We start from the raw sequence: 16,975 nt of genomic DNA on the forward strand, positions 1-16,975 counted from the left end.
AATATTGCTTCCTGCTCCACCATCAACCATTTAGAACTAACTATAAAGCAGACCTGCTGTGGAGACTAAGTCGAGACATATCAGAATGTAAGCACTACAGCTATTACATTTGTGGCAGGCATTAATTCATCCAATGCATAATAACAATTTACTTACCAAGTGCATCGTGCTGTACCGTGAGGGCAGGGCGGCTCCGCTCTGGAGAATAGAGCGATATGCCTCACCTTTCAAGTAACTACACACCTGCGTATCACTGGGGTACTCATTCATTCATTCATTCATTCATTCAACAAATATTTACTAAACACCTATTCTGAGTCACACTCATGGTATTGTGAAGGGGCTGGGACACTTTGATGAACAAGCTGGAAAGGTTCCTGCCCTCAGAGCGTATATGCCAAAGCGAGAGAAAAACGTAAGCCAGCATGTGAATAGACAGGATACTCTATAGTGATAAATACTATGAAGGAACCAAATAGAGTGATGACAGAGAACTTGGGGCGTGAATAGGAGAGTCAGTGAGGGCATTTCTGAGGTGGTGGCATTTATGCTGAAACCCAAAGGATCAGAAGCCAGTCATACAGAAGCCGAGAAGAGACGTGGAAAAGAGCCTGGTGTACCAGCAGGACAGCAAGGAGACCAGTGTGGCTGGAGAGTACGGAGTGAGGGGAGAGGGATGCTAGATAAGACCCCGGCAGGGTGGGGTGGGGTGGGGGGAGGGCTGGTCCAGAACAGAGGTTCTGGAAGGGGTGGAGCTTGAACTGGTTCTTGCAAGACAGCTAGGGTTTGAGTCTGAGAACGGGAAACACTTTCAAAGTAAGGTGAGCTGTGAAGATTTTGAGTGGTATGACGTGTAGGCCCAGGGGTGTGGGTAAGAGTTCATATTGGGAGCAGAGAGAGATAAGGCTGGAAAGGCAACACTGAGAAAGTTCTGGAAGAACTTAAAGGCCAAGGAACTTGAATTCTCAAAGGTAATGTGCAGCCATTTGAGCAGGGGAGAAACATGACCGGAAGTTCTTCTATGAGCGAGTCCGGGGCTTCTCCATCTCGGCACTCTTGATGTTTGGGGCGGATCATTCTTTGTTGGGAAGGGCTTTCTTGAACGTTGCAGGGTATTTAACCACATCCCTGATCTCTAGATGTCAGCAGCACCCCTCCTAGTCTGGACAGCCCCAAATGTCTCTAGATATTGTCAGATGTCCCTAGGGCTGGGGTGTGTGTGTGTGTGTGTAATCACTTCTGGTTGTGACCAGTGCTTTTTTTTTTTAATCGGTTTATTTGTATGTTTTTATTTTTGAAATCAGGTTTTGGACCTGAATAACTGACTTAATCATTGACTTGTCCCCTTTCACTATGATTGTGTGACACAGAAACTGGAGATTTAAGTCATAGCAAGGCAACTTTTGTTCTGATTACTGAATGCTAGTTGACTTCATTTTAAGAAACGTTTGTACAAAGTTTCTACAAATATGTGTTCATTCACTCTAAAACGAGGCTTTGAAGGCCCTAAGGGGTCTTTCTTCCACACTTCAGCCCTGATGTTTTCCTTGTTCTTACAGTACTCCCTCTCTTCTTAGGTAAATAGGCACCTTAGGGCAGCCCCTGGATCTGGGAGGTGGGAGAGGTGAGGCACAGGAGGAAAGGGCCCTTTCCAATGAGGAGATGTGTACGTTGAGCTGAAAACACAAACAAAACAGCAACAAGAAAACCGTGAAGGAGGATTGTTTTGAAAATGTTTTTTTCTTGAGGCCCCAAAATTTGAATTAGTTTTGTGGGAATCCTTTGTGGGAACTTGCCTCCTCTAGATGATAGCTGAAAGATATGCAAGAGAATATGAAGAAATCTTGAGAAAATATTTTAAAAATCTCTCTGCCTATGTCTTTTAAATAGTGTATTGGGTGAATAATTCACCCCAAAATTCATGTCCACTTGGAACCTCAAAATGGAAATAGAGTCTTTGCAGATAGAATTAATTAAGATGAGATCATACTAGATTAAAGTGGATCCTACACCCAATGGAAGGTGTCCTTAAAGAAGAGGAAATACACAGAGACACACTGGGAGATTAGAGTGACATGTGTGCCAGCCAAGGAACACCAAGGATTGCTGGGAGCCACCAGAAGCTAAGAAGAGGCAGGAAGGGTCTACCCTACGAACTTTGGAGGGCATATGCTCTGCTGATACCATGATTTTGGACTTCTGGCTTCCAAAACTCTGAGAGAATAAATTTCTGCTGTTTTCAAGTCATCTAGTGTGTGGTAATTTGTAGTAATTACAGCCCTAGGAGACGAATGCAAATGGTAATTTTATAAATACATTTAGTTTATTAACACCGGGGCTTGTTAGTTCCTGCTTCTGAGAGCTGGCAGTAACTTGCCGAAAAAGGTTGACCTTTGGCTCCATGCTTTGCCACCGCTGGACTGGCTTCAAACACGACCATTTCAAGTTCAGTTTCCCCTGCACCAAAAAGCCACAGCCCAGAAGTCTGTGTGACAAGCAGGTTTCCTACCGGAAGACTGAACATGACACTAATGTTTCCTTCAGACCAAATTCCAAGATGAGAGAGTTGGCAGCTGTGTGTGGTGGATGGTGATGGGTAATGGCTCCCAGTCTCCTAAATAAATGTTAGAGACCTCACCAGAGGAGATGTTGCAACCCTAAATTGAAAGGGGAAGGGGGAGGCTTCTGGTCAGACCCCAGAGCAGAACACTGGGAGGAGAGTCAATGGATATGGGTATGTGAATAGGGGGGAAGCTAAGGGGGCAGGGGAGTGGAATGGAGAGGCCGGGAAGAGAGAGAAGCGGGACAGCCAAATGCTTTCCAGAGGAGAGGGAAATCTTCTTAATTTGTCCTAGGCCAAAACAAAAAAGGGGGATCACACAACACTTTTCATGACAGTGTTTCTGTCACTCACCCTCATGCAGTGGTTATGTCTGTTATACAGATCTGGTTTTGAAGGTGCTGTCCTGTGAGCCGCGCTCCTAAGGGGATTAATTGTGGGAGGGGAGGGAGGTGTAGAGCCACCAAACATAGCCTGCGAGTTCTGGAAGTTCTCGTTTATAACCTTACCAATATACAGTTTCTCAGAATATAAGCTCTTCATGTGAACTAAGACAGGTAGACATTTCTCCTGCTGTAAGCCATGTCTTTCCTGTGCCCTCTGTTTCTGTGTCTGTTGGTAGAGGCGGCTAGCCATTTGCCTGGCTTGATCTGTAGCAAAACCAAATGATTTGCACACACATTTTTAGAGGAGAAACAAGTGAATGTCTTTCCCTTGTCCAGAGAACAACTCAGAAATTCATCTAAATTTTAGGTGAGGGAGAGGAGATGGGGCCGGGGGTGTCAGGTGAGAGCAAATGATTCCCAGGCACCCAGAGAACTCACGTTGCCTGTTGTTGGAGTCTGAAACTCTCCCCTCATTCAAAAACGTTGATCTCGCACCTACTGCATGTTGGGCACTCGTATAGGGGCTTTGCATACAGAAATTTTAAAGAGGGGTCTACCATCTAGTAGATGTATGATGAAATTATCATTCATCCATTCATCATAGTTACCGAGTCTCTTCCATGTGCCAGAGACTGTTCTAGCCTTGAGGGTACAAGGGTAAACCGAGCAGATGGAGGTCCTGCCGTCTCAGGGTGCAATCGCGGAGGTCGGCGGATGGAGGAGGCATCATCTGGCCTGGAGGATTTCGGGAAGTTTTGTCAGCACACCTCGCTCGCTGTAAAAGCTCAGAGAGCGCTGAGGAGTGACTGCAGCTGTTCTTTCAACTGTGACTTTAAAGTTTTTGTGATGTTTGTGTGTGACACTCGTACCATTGCACTTCCTTACCACCCGAAAGTGACCTGGCAGAGGCAACACAGCATCTCAACAAAGGACATTTGAAGGTGTTAGTCATCTACTCAGCATCTACCTAGCATCTTCTGCTATGCGGACTCACGCATCCTCCAAGTGGGAACTGCCCCTGCTGACTGATGGCTCCAAGCCCCAATCCTCTGTCTACCTGTCCCCTTCATGTGCCTGCCTCCCACCTTGGTGACGGCGTCTCCCAGACACCTCGCCCAGCCTAGAGCCACCTGCTAATTCATTCCCTGAGCTGTCTTCTCTCCGCTGTTTGGGACTGACTTTCCCTGTCCCTGGGACCAGGGCAGGAGCCTGTCCTTTCCCACTAAAGCTTTGTATTTGCCCAGGACTTGAGGAGCCCCGGGGAGGACCCGGGTGGTTTCCCACATCCTCTGGACCATCCTGTCACCCACATGGCACTCAGCACCTGACACCTGGCACATGGGGTCGGCAGAGTGGTGAAGAGGCTCGTTGCCCTTGCCACTCCCCAGGGGGTTTTCTTCTCCAGCTCTCCGACCACCTTTCCCAGGACACTCAGGTGGGCCCCTACCTGCTCAGTTGGGTTTCTGAGGCTGTGAGGATCTATTAGAGATCCCCTCTGAGGACAAAGAACAGCAAAAAAGTTTCGCAGTGGCTGACCTGGAGATGGGAGAGGGAGAAAGGAGGGACGCCCATTCTGCAGACTCCCTCCTGCCTTCAGAGGTCACTGACTCCTGGCAGGGAGGTCAGGCCACTCTGTCATCTCTGCAGGGTCCCCCTCCTACCCCCACTGCAGGGCACCGCCTTTCTGTGGAAGACAGAAATGGGAGGGTGGCTTGTGTGTGCCCTGATGGTGGGAGCAGCTTGTCCCCTGCTGCTAAATGAACCATGTAAACGTAATAGGCAGGCTCCTTCTGTGCCATGGCCACGCCCCAAACCACGTGAGTCGGAACCTGGGAGTCCGGCTCTCTGTTTACACCATCACTCGTGCCCACCCCCTGCCTCCTGCCACCACTGCAATGTAGACATCCAAGGGCCATCACTAATTCACTAGGTGTCCTCCTTCAGTCTGGGCATGCATTTTTAATTAACTTCTATATCCAGACTCAGGTGACACCGCCCTGCCCCCTGCTCTGTCCTCACAGAACACAGCTGAAGTCGGCGTTGAGCTATTACTCCACGCTGAGGCGCTCTCTCCAGCCACCTTCCTGAGAAGCAGCGCTTGCTTCTTACTTTGAACCTATTCGAAATATGTCAGACTTTTTAAAGGATCCTGGAATTAATTTTAGGGTGAGTGTTGTCATCAGATTGCTAGAAGAGTCCTTGTAGTTTAATAAATCCAAGCCCCCCGCTTTTATAGTTGAGAAAATGAGACTCAGAGATGTTAAATAATTTTCCCAAGGTCACACAGCAAGTTTGTAGCAGGACCCAAATTAAAACCCAGGTGTTCTGGGTCCCAAACATATACTCCTTCATCACACTATTAGGTCTTTAAAATGATCAATTAATATCCAGACAGAGTGGCCCGACCCTCCCAGTTCTAAATGAATGCATGGAACAAATCTCTAAAATGAGCATCTCTCCAAGAGACATGAAGTGTGCTTACTGTGGTGATGAGCAGCAGTTATCTGGTTCCTTTGTGGTTTTAGAGCAGTAGAGATACTCAAAGCAGAAACCAAAAGTGCAGGGAGAAGAACAAGAGAGAATATGAAATGAGATCTCAAAGAAGAGAGAAACTGGATTAGAAATCATAAGGTGTGGGACGTTAGATGCAGAAAGCCGTCAGAAGTGGAAAGTCAGGGAGGCCTCGCCATGTTAGAAAAGGCGAGGAGTCTGATGGACGAGATTTGGGGGCCGTTGAGTTCCCAGAGCCGCAGCTTCCTTCTCTGTAAGACGTAGCAAACATAGAGTTTTGTTGTGATGGTTGAGAAAAAGCAAAAGCATCCCATGGTGCCGAGTATACAGATAGCACCCAGTAAGTGGTGAGACTTGTGATTACATTCATCTTGAATTAGGAGGGAGCCACTGGCACCTCAGAGGCCAGCCCCCAGGGTTTTGGAGCAGGACTGACAATCTCTGACAATGGCACCGAGTGTGCACTCACCCAGGATTCCAACTGGGCAGGCCCCAGACTGCATAGTTGATACTGTGACACAGTACATAATGTGACATGGTCATAATATAGTTCATACTGTGACATAGTACATAACATGACAGAGTCACAGTATAGTTCAGACTATGACACAGTACGTAATATGATATAGTCAAAAGGAACAAACCAGCATAAGGAGCCCTGGGTTTGCATTTAGGTTCGGGTATATTCTGGCTTTCCATCTCCTTTGGCCTCAGTCCCGTATTTGTACGGCAGAGATTATAATAACTGCCTGAGCGGAATTGCAAGGAGTCAATGAGACATGTTATGTGCCCAGAATGGCCCCTGGTGCACATGAGATGCTCGGGATCAAGGCTACTTTATAGGGCAGGATGCTGGAGTATGAACGGGCGGTGAGGAGTTTATTCTGCTACTTACTAGCTCTGGAAATTCGGGAAAGGCCAGGTCTTGGGAGCTTGGTCTGGAAAAGGGCTCCTAACTTTTTATCTGCCATTTGTGGTTTCTTTAAGAACCTATAAGCCTATGGAATTTGTCCATACCCTATTCATAGGTTGAATACCTCATTTAATCCCATAGCTCTCTTGTAGGAAATTTTGGTTTTGCCAAAATCTCTGTGAGGCTGGGCAATTTATTTTTCTAAAACTGCTTTTATATTTTGGTGAATTGTGAGTAATTTCTCCTTTGCAGGATTATTACAAACATTAATTGGGATCCCTTGCTTGCTGACGACTCTTGCTGGAATGTCAGCTCCGCGAACACAGAGGTCTTGCCTGTTGTACTTACCCATTTATCTCTAGGACTTAGCACAGTGCCTTGCCCATATTAGAATCTTCAAAACTGAATTTGGATCTCTAGCTCATGGCTAACCCTCATTTACTATCTTAGAAAACCAACTGCCCATTTGCATCTCTCTGTGCCTGCTCATGGTACCTCATATTAAAAATGTCCCGAAAGAACTACTTACCTCTAAGTAATCCCCCCAAAACTTGTTCTCCATTGAGCTATCCTTATCTCAACGAGCTGTCGTCTGTCCTTCCCAATCACCAAAGTTGGAAATGTAGGAAATCTCTTGGACTTGTACTGAATCCTACCCTTCCCTTAATTCTTCACATTTAATCAGGCAACAAATCCTATTGGACTCACCCAGCGGTCTCCTTCTCACCCCCACCTGGATTATTTCAACAGTTGCGTAGCTTGTCTCTCTTATTTCCATTGTGCTGTTCACAATCTCCCGGCATGAATTGTGAGTTCTAACTCCATCCTTAGTTTAATTAAAAATTTTTTTCTATTGTTGTTTTCTCCTGGTTCTATTTTCCTCAGTTAAAACAAAACAAAACAAAACAAAAAAACAAAAATGTTTTTATCTTATTGCAGAGTATGTGTATATTTTTATAAGCAGCCTGAAATACCACCTAACAAGGTGGCAAATAATATATAGGCACTATGTTATTTTGAAATGTTTTGATTACAAGCAAATGACAACTCAAGTGAAACCGGCTTAAATAAAAACAGAGGACATCACTGACTCACGCACTTGGGCAGGACAAGAATGATTTTGGCTTTAAGCATAGCCAAAAAAGAGGTCATCATGGCTCTTGGCTCTGACTTCTTCTGTCAAATCACATAGCTTACTTTTACTAGTAATCTTTACTAGTGATTTAAAAAATCTAAGTAATCAAACAGCATGTACAAAGCAGTATGAGGCAGATTGTGTTTTCCAAGATGGCCACAAAAACATCTCCCATTCCACATGTTTCTCTTACGAGTCTAACGTGACACTGTCACTCTTCCCCTCAAGAGGTAGTGCCTAGGTCCCCTTCCATTGCATTTGTTTGGGCATGCAGATATGGCAAAAAGACACTGTAGGACTTTTGAGTCTAGGTCATAAAAGGTGGGATGTTCTCTTGGAACCCAGCCAGCATGCCAAACAAGCTGTGGAGGGGAACCCCATTCTCAGTGCGGCTGAGCCCCAGGCAGCACTGATCTTCAGACATGTGAGTGGCCTTGGGGGATTCCAGTGCTAGCCACTGAGTCACCTCCGTTTTCCAGTCCTCCCAGTTGCCCCCCACTCCTCCCACACGACATTATGGAGCAGAGACATCTTGAGCCCACTGCACCCTGTTCAAATTCATCCCGTTGGCTCCCAGGTCCTTCCTGCCTATATAAGACTTGCTTTCTGGCTCAGAACCATCAGATGAGGTCTCTACGTAATGTCTGTGCTCATCCTACACAGCAGGGAGTGTTTATGTCATGAACACCCCCAATTTATGGAAAGATTGTTACTGAGCTTATGTGACATTTTTCAGGGAGCCATGCACCTCCTACATCCATAGATGCTAGAATTGTTTACCATAAGCAATTGGAAACCAGGAACATCCTGCTAAGAGCATTCCATAGATAAGGACTTTCCTTTCTGAACTGTTGTTAATCATTTATCGGGAGGTCAGTTATCAGCACATTAACCAAGAGACTAGGCTAGGACACTCGCCTTCTCTCCCCCAGGCAGTCCCTCCAGTAATCGGGAGAGACTGGGTCACAGGCCCACTGTTTTAACTCCTTCCTCCTCATTCATTCCACCCGCAGCAATTTTTCCCCTGATAGAGGCAAGATGGCTGCCTTGAGCTCCAGTCCCACAATTATCTTCAGTAACCCAAGCAGGAAAAAGAATGTCTCTCTCACAGTCTTCTAGAAACAGTCCCAATATGGCACTTATTGTCTAGATCAATCCTCAGAGCTGTGGTGAGTCAGTCCCACTTAAACTACATGAATGAAGGAAAATTAAGGTGCTATTACCGTGTTTCCCCCAAAATGAGACCTAGCCAGACAATCAACTGTAATGCATCTTTTGGAGCAAAAATTAATATAAGACCTGGTCTTATTTCACTATAATATAAGATCAGGTATAACATAATATAATATAATACTGGGTCTTATATTAATTTTTGCTCCAAAAGACGCATTAGAGCTGATTGTCTGGCTAAGTCTTATTTTCAGGGAAACATAGTATAAGAAGGGGGAATAAATATTGAATCCGAAAAAAGAAAAATAATAGCTGAGACTATTATTATTATTATTATTATTATTATTATTATTATATACCAGTCTTCTTTCTGAAGTGGTCTCACTTCAGTCTGTTCTCTGGTGCTGGAAAGAGGTTTCTAAAATGCAAGTCTAAACATCCCGGTATATCAGCATCTCAGGGATACAGACTAGGTCTTGTTCATTGTAAAAGTTAGAGTAGTGCTAGCTGCTGTAACAAATAATCCCCCATGTTTTAGTAGCTGAACCAGAATTCACTAGCAGGAATTCATTTCTCAATCACATCATAGGCCAATACAGGTATTCCTGGTTAATGGGTGGTATTTCTCTGCATGATGATTCAGGGACTGACTCTCTATTTTGTGGCTTTTCCATGCCTAAGGCTTGGGAATCCTCTGATCCTGTGTATCTAGCCAGTGGATAAGGGAAGAGAGGGTGGAGAAGCCATACTTCGTAAAGCTTTGACTGAAAAATGACATACATTACTTCTGCTCACCTTCCATTGTTGTGATATAGTATGGCATATGATCATATGGCCCCATCTAAATGTGAAGGGGACTGGAAGATGTAGTTCCTGGCTGGGAAGCCAGTTCTTGGTGACAAGTTTATAAAGGCAGACAGGGAGGTGGGGTGAAGTTGGGGTGGGGGGTTGGAAGGGTTTGGGGGGTGGGGGGAGGGGGAATGACACAAAGTTTGGCTGTCAGTTAACTGTCCCAGGCACATTTACCTTTGTATTCCTAGCTCCTAATCCAGTGTCTAACACCAAGTTGATGTTTAGGATGTCTGTGGCATGCATTAGTTTGTCTGAGCCTGAGATGGCCGTCAGATGCCAGGGCAATTGTGATATAGTATGGCATATGAGAAAGTAGATGACAAATACCAACTGAGGCCCCTGGAGTGGGCACAGAAGGCTAAGCGGAGATTGGGTTTTCACTGATTATGAAAGGGAGAAGGTGTTTGTGGGTATAGCAGGCTGTCCCAGTAAAATAGTTCTTCTGAAGCTCCCTGCCCTTGGCCGCGTGCTGGGGAGATGTATCCTTCTTTCCGCCCTGTGGGGGAAAGTGGAATTTAATTGTCACTCTTTGGAACCTTTTGGGATGTGGCAAAAGATGGAGAAATGGTGATTTCAGCGCTCTCAGCAGTTTTCAATCATACAAGAGGTGGGGTCTTGAATATGCCTTTGATGAAAATGTTCATTTCTTAGGGAAATCTACCACATGGGCTATTAAATCAAGAAGCTGGGGCTGCCCGCAGTTAATTGCTGCTCAGTATACTGACTCAAAGGCTGTCCTTGCGGTAGCGGAAGTGTGTCTGTGCAGCCGGGTTGCTGTGGGGGACGGCTTCTTTTCCCCGTGGGGGTCCAATCTGTGGGGCTGTGTGTGTTGGGTCTGCTCTGTTGCTCATAGGGCATGAGGAGCTGAGACCCGAAGACCACAGGAAGAGCATGCTAGCGTCACCTTGGCCTCGTGCTGGAGAAGGTACCGTAACAAAGACTTGGGCTGGGTTCAGTGAATTCCCTCTAACTCTTGCAATAATCTAGACTTTAAAACATTAGAAGTGAAAACAGATGTTGACCTATGTCATTGTTGTGGGAAGGAGGTATTCCTCTGAGGTGATTCATTCAGAGATTTCTGTGTGTATGTTACATGTCCATAAACATTTATAAAATTAAAATATTACCATTCTCTTTGTAATATTTGGCAATTTAGGGTGACAGAGATAAACCCTCCAAAAGAACCACTGCATGAGTATTACTTACACTGACATAGCCGTGGCATGGCGTGTGGGCGTCCACTGAAGAGAGTGGCCTTTCCCACGTGACCTTTGAAGTGGCAGTTTGGGGGCTGGAAATTTGCTAGCCAGGCCTTTTATGGGGTGCGCGACACTTGCCCCTTATTCTAAACCTCATGGCCCCCATGGATCACAGACACTGGTAGTGCAGGCTGGTGGCTTTTAGTGAGACAGGGAAGTATATCGTAGAGGAAAGCTTACCAACCCTTAAAAAAATCTATGCCCTGTTTGCTCATCATAAAAGTCTCACTGAAGCGAGAGGAATGGTCTGAAGCGATGCAGAGACTGGGCCCCTGCAGTGTGCTGGGGAGCTGACCGTGGAGTGGCTTCAACTGCAGGGGAGCCTGGTGCGGGTTCCTGGACTGGGAAAGGGCACACTGGCATGTCCTCCTGTCCCCAGTGTCAGCGTCCTTGTATTGGCATCATGTGTCCTTTTCAGTCTCTCCCTCCAGGTCTCCGGCTCCCCGAGCATAGGCACCAAGCCTGTAGGTTTTAGCACAGCCCTGGGGCTCGCTAAGTGCTCAGTGGTATCTGTTGAACAAATGCCTGAATGTCTGTGCTTACCTGTCCTGCCCTGTGTTTTCCTAGAGACACACCTCCCCGAGGCAGGGCCGGGCCTGGCACAAATTCAGGGCTCTGTAAACGTGTGAGGGGCTCATGAAGCGATGAGCTCATCACTGATATCTCAGGGGTGGCGCATCTATCACTGACAGCAAGAGAAAAGTTATAACAAGAGTCTCAAGCACTCAAAAAGCACAGCAGAGTGGGTCCACTTCCTGTCGAAGAACCGGGTACAACTGCTTGTGTAAAGGGAAGACACGGACCTGTTCTCAGGCAGCCTGTGTAGTCATGTACAGGCGTCCTCCTTGAGGCTGAAACAGAGTCTGAACAAAAAGGATTAGTGGGGAGAGAATCTCAGATTCCCTTTTAGGATGGATTCCTTTCTTGTCTGCCAGAACTGACTCACTCCTGGGGGGTTGGGGGCAGTACTTGTGCCCTGGAGTAAAGATGAAAAAATGTCATGCTGATTTTACTACTTGATTTTATTCTGGTTTCAGGCCATTTTGCTGTTGCCAAGCTTTCTGTTTGCTCACAGGGATGTTAAAATAGAAACAGCTGATGATATATTTAAGGCTTTGGAACCCTCTCACAGTGTCATGCCATCCTAATTTTCCCCAGAGAAACATGGTACTCCTGGGGGCACAGAGTTTGGTGGCATAATAACCACAGTAGCTTCTATTTATGGAAAGTATGTTTAGTCCAGACAACAGACTAAATATGAATTTGAATTACCTCACTCGATATCATAATTTCCCCCTTTTACAGATGAAGAAACTGAGGCTGAGGGAGTTTAGGAATCTTGTGAAAGGTCACAAAGCCAGTAGGTGGCAGACCTGGGACTTGAATGTGGGCTGCCAACTTGTAAGGCTTCACTGTTGGCTGCCCCCCACTCCCCCGGAGGAGAGGGGGTTGCGATTTTGCTGGGTCCCCAAGTACTGGAGGATGTGGATTATGAATCAGCTCACAGAATGTTTTTAGAAGACCCCAGGGACCTGTGAGGTCCCATTCACGTCCCAGACTTGGTAAGCGTGTCCTGTCATTCCGTGTCCTCAGGATTTCTCACTGTGCTGGCTGCCACTGAAACACACAGTCTCTGATGAGTTGCAGACAGTTGCTACAATCCTGTGTTTTTAACTCTTCCTGTGGCTGGTGGTCCAGATCCTCCTGGCCTTCCCCGTCTCTTGTCCCATTGCCGTGTCACATGAGCTGCACCGTGTGACTTCATATGGGTCTAACAGTGTTTTGCCTATGTGTATGCTGGTTACCTCTCACCCACCTGCCCCCGCTCAGGGCACCTCTGTTGATGCCTGGTACCCCCACAGGTGCAAGCTGGAAGTGTGGGGGAGTCAGTGCCCTGTGGGGCAAACCTTCCAACAATAGGAGGCAAGAGCTGAAGGGTAACATCTTCCCTTCCCCACTCTTAGCACAGGCAGAATGTAACTGCCGTTGACATGATTTCTCTGTGAAGACAGGGACAGCTTTTTGCGTAGTACCCGGTGTTTCATGAGTGCTACATGTTGAATGAATGCCATTTGCACTTAGCAGAGCTGGGCAGCCCAGTGACTGGCATCCTTGAATTGGTGGTTCTTCCTTGTCTGTCTCCCGCCCCTTCTTCCTGTAGCCCTTACGCGATCATATTCCCTAACAAAGATTTGAAGCACAGAAGCCCTTTGCCGCAGAGTCTTTCTGGGAAATACAGGCTAACAAGTGGGGAGTCAGCCTGAATAATCTTCGATTCATTCACGGTCTCTGGGACAGCCAACACACCTGCGTGCACAGGGGCTTTGAGTTTTTGAGTCGAGGGCAAGACACACTGAGAAGGAACAGAAAGCTGGGAATCTGTGACAGGAAGCTGGAGGGGGCAGGGTGGGGGGAGACAAACGATAGAGGTCACCTACATCTTCCTTCAAATGGCCTTCCATTTAATTTGCACAAATCCATGTCTTTCTCCCCACACAAAACTCACCTTTAAGTGGCCTCCCTGCATGACTAAGAACACCAATTTCAGCTCAGCCCACTCAGTCTCTTCTTAGGACACTTTCTGCCACTTTGGGGCAGAAAGGTATGTGACACTTGTCTTCATGCTTATCTGACTGAAACCTGATTCCCCAGTCCCCACGGAGAGTACAGACTCATAACATACAAGTAAGACTCGAGAAGCAGCAGTGGTGGCTGCAGTCCTCCTTAGACCCCGTGAAAAGGAAGGCGAGGGCCTCTGATTTTTCATCTGCTGGTTTTCTACCACTTCAGGCCATGTGAGTGGTCATTGAACTGAAGAGAAGGGGTCTGACATCATTCTAGCAGCTAGTGGATCCCAGGGGACATTGGGTTCTTTGCCACCTGTCAGGAGAGAAACTGTACTTTAGTGGCAGCAGTGTGTGTCCTGTTTCTGGTGGCTGCCTCAGAGACTGCCACGAGACTCTCTCCAAAAATCGGGCTGTTTGGAGGTATCCCTGACTTATTGTGAGGCCAGAAATCCAGTCTAAGTAACCCATTAATCAGTACAACTAAAAGCCATTCACATGCTTACACACATGACAATTGTGACAGAGATGCAAATGAACGTAAGCTTGGGGCACAGAGTGACCGTTCCCTGGGCCTTTCAGAGAAAGGCCAAAGGGATTCCATCCTGCTTCCACCCACCCAGCAGAAAGAAGCCAGCCTGATCAGACCACTGCCGCAGTTGCGCACCGCAGCCACACGGTGTCGCTGTTGGAGACGCGTCCTGCATGGTTTGATCGTCCACTGACTGCATGATTTCCTGGCTGGTCCTGATCCTGCACTAGCTTCAATGGTTATTTGAAAGATGACAGCCCCAGTCCTCATTCAGTGTCGTGCTCAACCAAGGTGTGCCACATGGGCCGCCTACCTCCTTCAGTGCACACGTCTGTGCTCACTCATGGTCCCCAAGCACGGCTGCTGTGCTGGGGTGGCTGGGTTGGCCGTGGGTGGGGGTGGGTGTGGGGAATCTCCGGGTGCCCCCTGTGCCAACACCAGCCTGACTGCACACCTTTCTTGGACCGAGCCCACATCCTCATCCAGACTTCCCTGCTGAGCGCCATGTTGAATGCTTGCCATTTTGCATGCTGTTTTGAAAAATGAAAGTTGGCCCACTGTGTCCCCAAGATACCTGCTGACCAGACCCTTTGGTATTTCTTGTTCACAGCCCTGGGTCTGACTGGCCACAGATGGTGTCACTGTCTTCTTCCTCTGGGCAGCAGATGCTTTCTGGCTCTATATAACTTGTGGGTAATTTATATAACTAAGAAGAGACCCTAGATGTGATTCTCGGGGGATGCTGATTCCCCTTCAGGTGAACTCGAGCTGTCCCCAGGCCTGGGCTGGCTGCCATAATTTATAAATATTCATCTCAGCAGGTACCTAGTTAGTCTCTGCTTCAAAAGGTACCATGGTGCAGTAAGAAGAACCCCATTCCGCAGAAAAGCAGGCACAAAACTCCTACTGAAATTGCACCAAGTTGGAAAACAGAGTCCCTGTTTCTTATCATTTGTATCAAACATTTAAAACCTTTTTGACAAAAGTCAGCAAAGTGCCTGCTGACAACAGTATTTCTCTGTTGTCTGTTTGCAAAGAAGCCCTTGCTAGCCCAGTGGAAAGGATGGCATTCCTGCAAGTGTGCAGTAGAGAAGAAGTTGTTCCCGAGTGGCAGCAGGGCCAGTCTGATTTGTCTGACGGGGCTTTTCCCGTCCGGTTTGTCTGATGGGGCTTTTCTACCTGGAGACATTTCTTCCTTAGCACTAGCAATGTGACAAGGGTGAGTTTAATTTGAAGTTGGTAACTTCTGTGGACTGAAGCCTTTTAGCAGTCATCTTCCAGGCTGTGCTGAAGACCCACACAACTGAAGCTGTGTGAAGATGCCAGCTCTGGTCCTCGTTAAGAGATTCCTGGCGAGTACACATTTATTCTTGAGGCCTCAACTGTCCCACTGTAAACGGAGGGCCTCTCTCTTCTTGGCTTTACTGTCAAGGCTGGCAGTGATAAGACTGAACTGAATCCCCAGTAGGAAGGGCATGACTCCTCTCAATGCCCTTCTGCTCCAGTGTCTGAGAACCCCCCTCAGGAGGTGGGAGAGAAACGAGGACTGGTCTTGAATTGATTATGTGCTACATGGATATTTCAAGGCTTCTCTGGCAAAATACCTCCACCCAGCTGGACTCCACATGTAGAAAAGAAGGGCTGTTTTATAAAACACCCCAGGCAAGATGTCGACCTCTTAAAATCATTTGGGCAGACGTTTCAAAGACAGGGTATTGTCAAAGGTCACCTAAAAGGAGAAAATGGTAAATAAAAGTTAATCAAAAAAGGCTGGAAGGAAGCCCTCTAGCCAAGTCGAGGTGACGGACAAAGCCAGGATTCTGGGAGGTGACATCTCCCACCCTTACCTCTAACTCACGCCACCCTGAGGGGCAACTGTTCATTTGAAGCCGGCTCTCAGGCTGGGTTACACTCACCCACGCTGCCCAAGAGGTGACACTGAACACTCACCCAGGCTCTCGTCAGCTGCCCCTCCCTAACTACCACCCACACCCCAAGGGTCTGGGGGTTTGCAGCTGAGGTCAAGTTGCCCCAAAGCTGTCCTGTCGGTGCTTATATCAGGGACTGTGTGGCTTCTCCTCCAGCACCCGTTCTTCCTCAGAAGCAGGCAGTAGGCTCTGCGTTACAGGGCGCTTTGCAGTTTTCTTAAAATTCAACTCAACGATCATTGACCAAACACCTACTACGTGTCAGACCCTAGGTGCTAGGATATATTCCCCGGAGTGGGAAACCAAAATGCAGTCCAGCCTCAGAGCAGTGTTGGAAACAAACTAAATAAAATAAATCACCACCACCACAAAAGCCACAGTACAGCCACCAAAAATGTAACTTCAAGCAAATATGCTTATGTGATTCCTGAACACCCTCATCTCAGAACACACTCTTCTCTCTTCTCCACACCCCACAGTTGTGCCATGCCTCTTCCAATCTTCCCAGAAACCTCTTTTTAGGGACTAACATTCAGACCACTTCTGCCCCAACCTTCCCTGCCCTCAGTTCACTGTCACAAAATCCCAAAGGGCCCCTGGGCTCAGGCAGAGCACACATGTAGAGGGCAAGCTCTCATTAGAGGAAGTGGGAGGGGCAGGCATGAGCTGAAATGGGATGCTTTGAGTTTTGGTCCTGCTCCACAAAGATGAAAGAGATACAGACCTGGTCCTGAAGAAGATCACCGTAACTGGAGACAGCGGCACTCAAACCACCAATCACAGTGCAGCAGAAGTGAGTTGTTAGGGGACCCAGGAGAGATCAAGGACCGCCCTGGGTGGAGAGCTGTAGCGACCACTTGAAGGATGAAACTGTGTTCAAACCCAACCTCTGCGAATTTTGGATGCGTAACTTGCCTTCTCTGTGCCTCAGTTTCCTCACAGCCTGGGGATTATACATTATACGGCTGTTGTAAGACCTCAGCGATGTAAAGTGCTTGGAATACGGTTTGCCACAGTGCTCAGCAGACATAATTACTACATCGAGACACTGAATAAGCCAATTCCTGGGGCGTTATCACAAAGCAGCTTTTTTGTTTTCTCCCACTGTCCCGTGCATCTGAACGAAAAGTCTTAAGACTTTCCTGGTCCCTCGGAGGCAATGAAG

Source organism: Rhinolophus sinicus, linkage group LG04 (genome assembly GCF_036562045.2).
Source record: "Rhinolophus sinicus isolate RSC01 linkage group LG04, ASM3656204v1, whole genome shotgun sequence".
In the NCBI taxonomy this organism is placed as follows: Eukaryota; Metazoa; Chordata; class Mammalia; order Chiroptera; family Rhinolophidae; genus Rhinolophus; species Rhinolophus sinicus.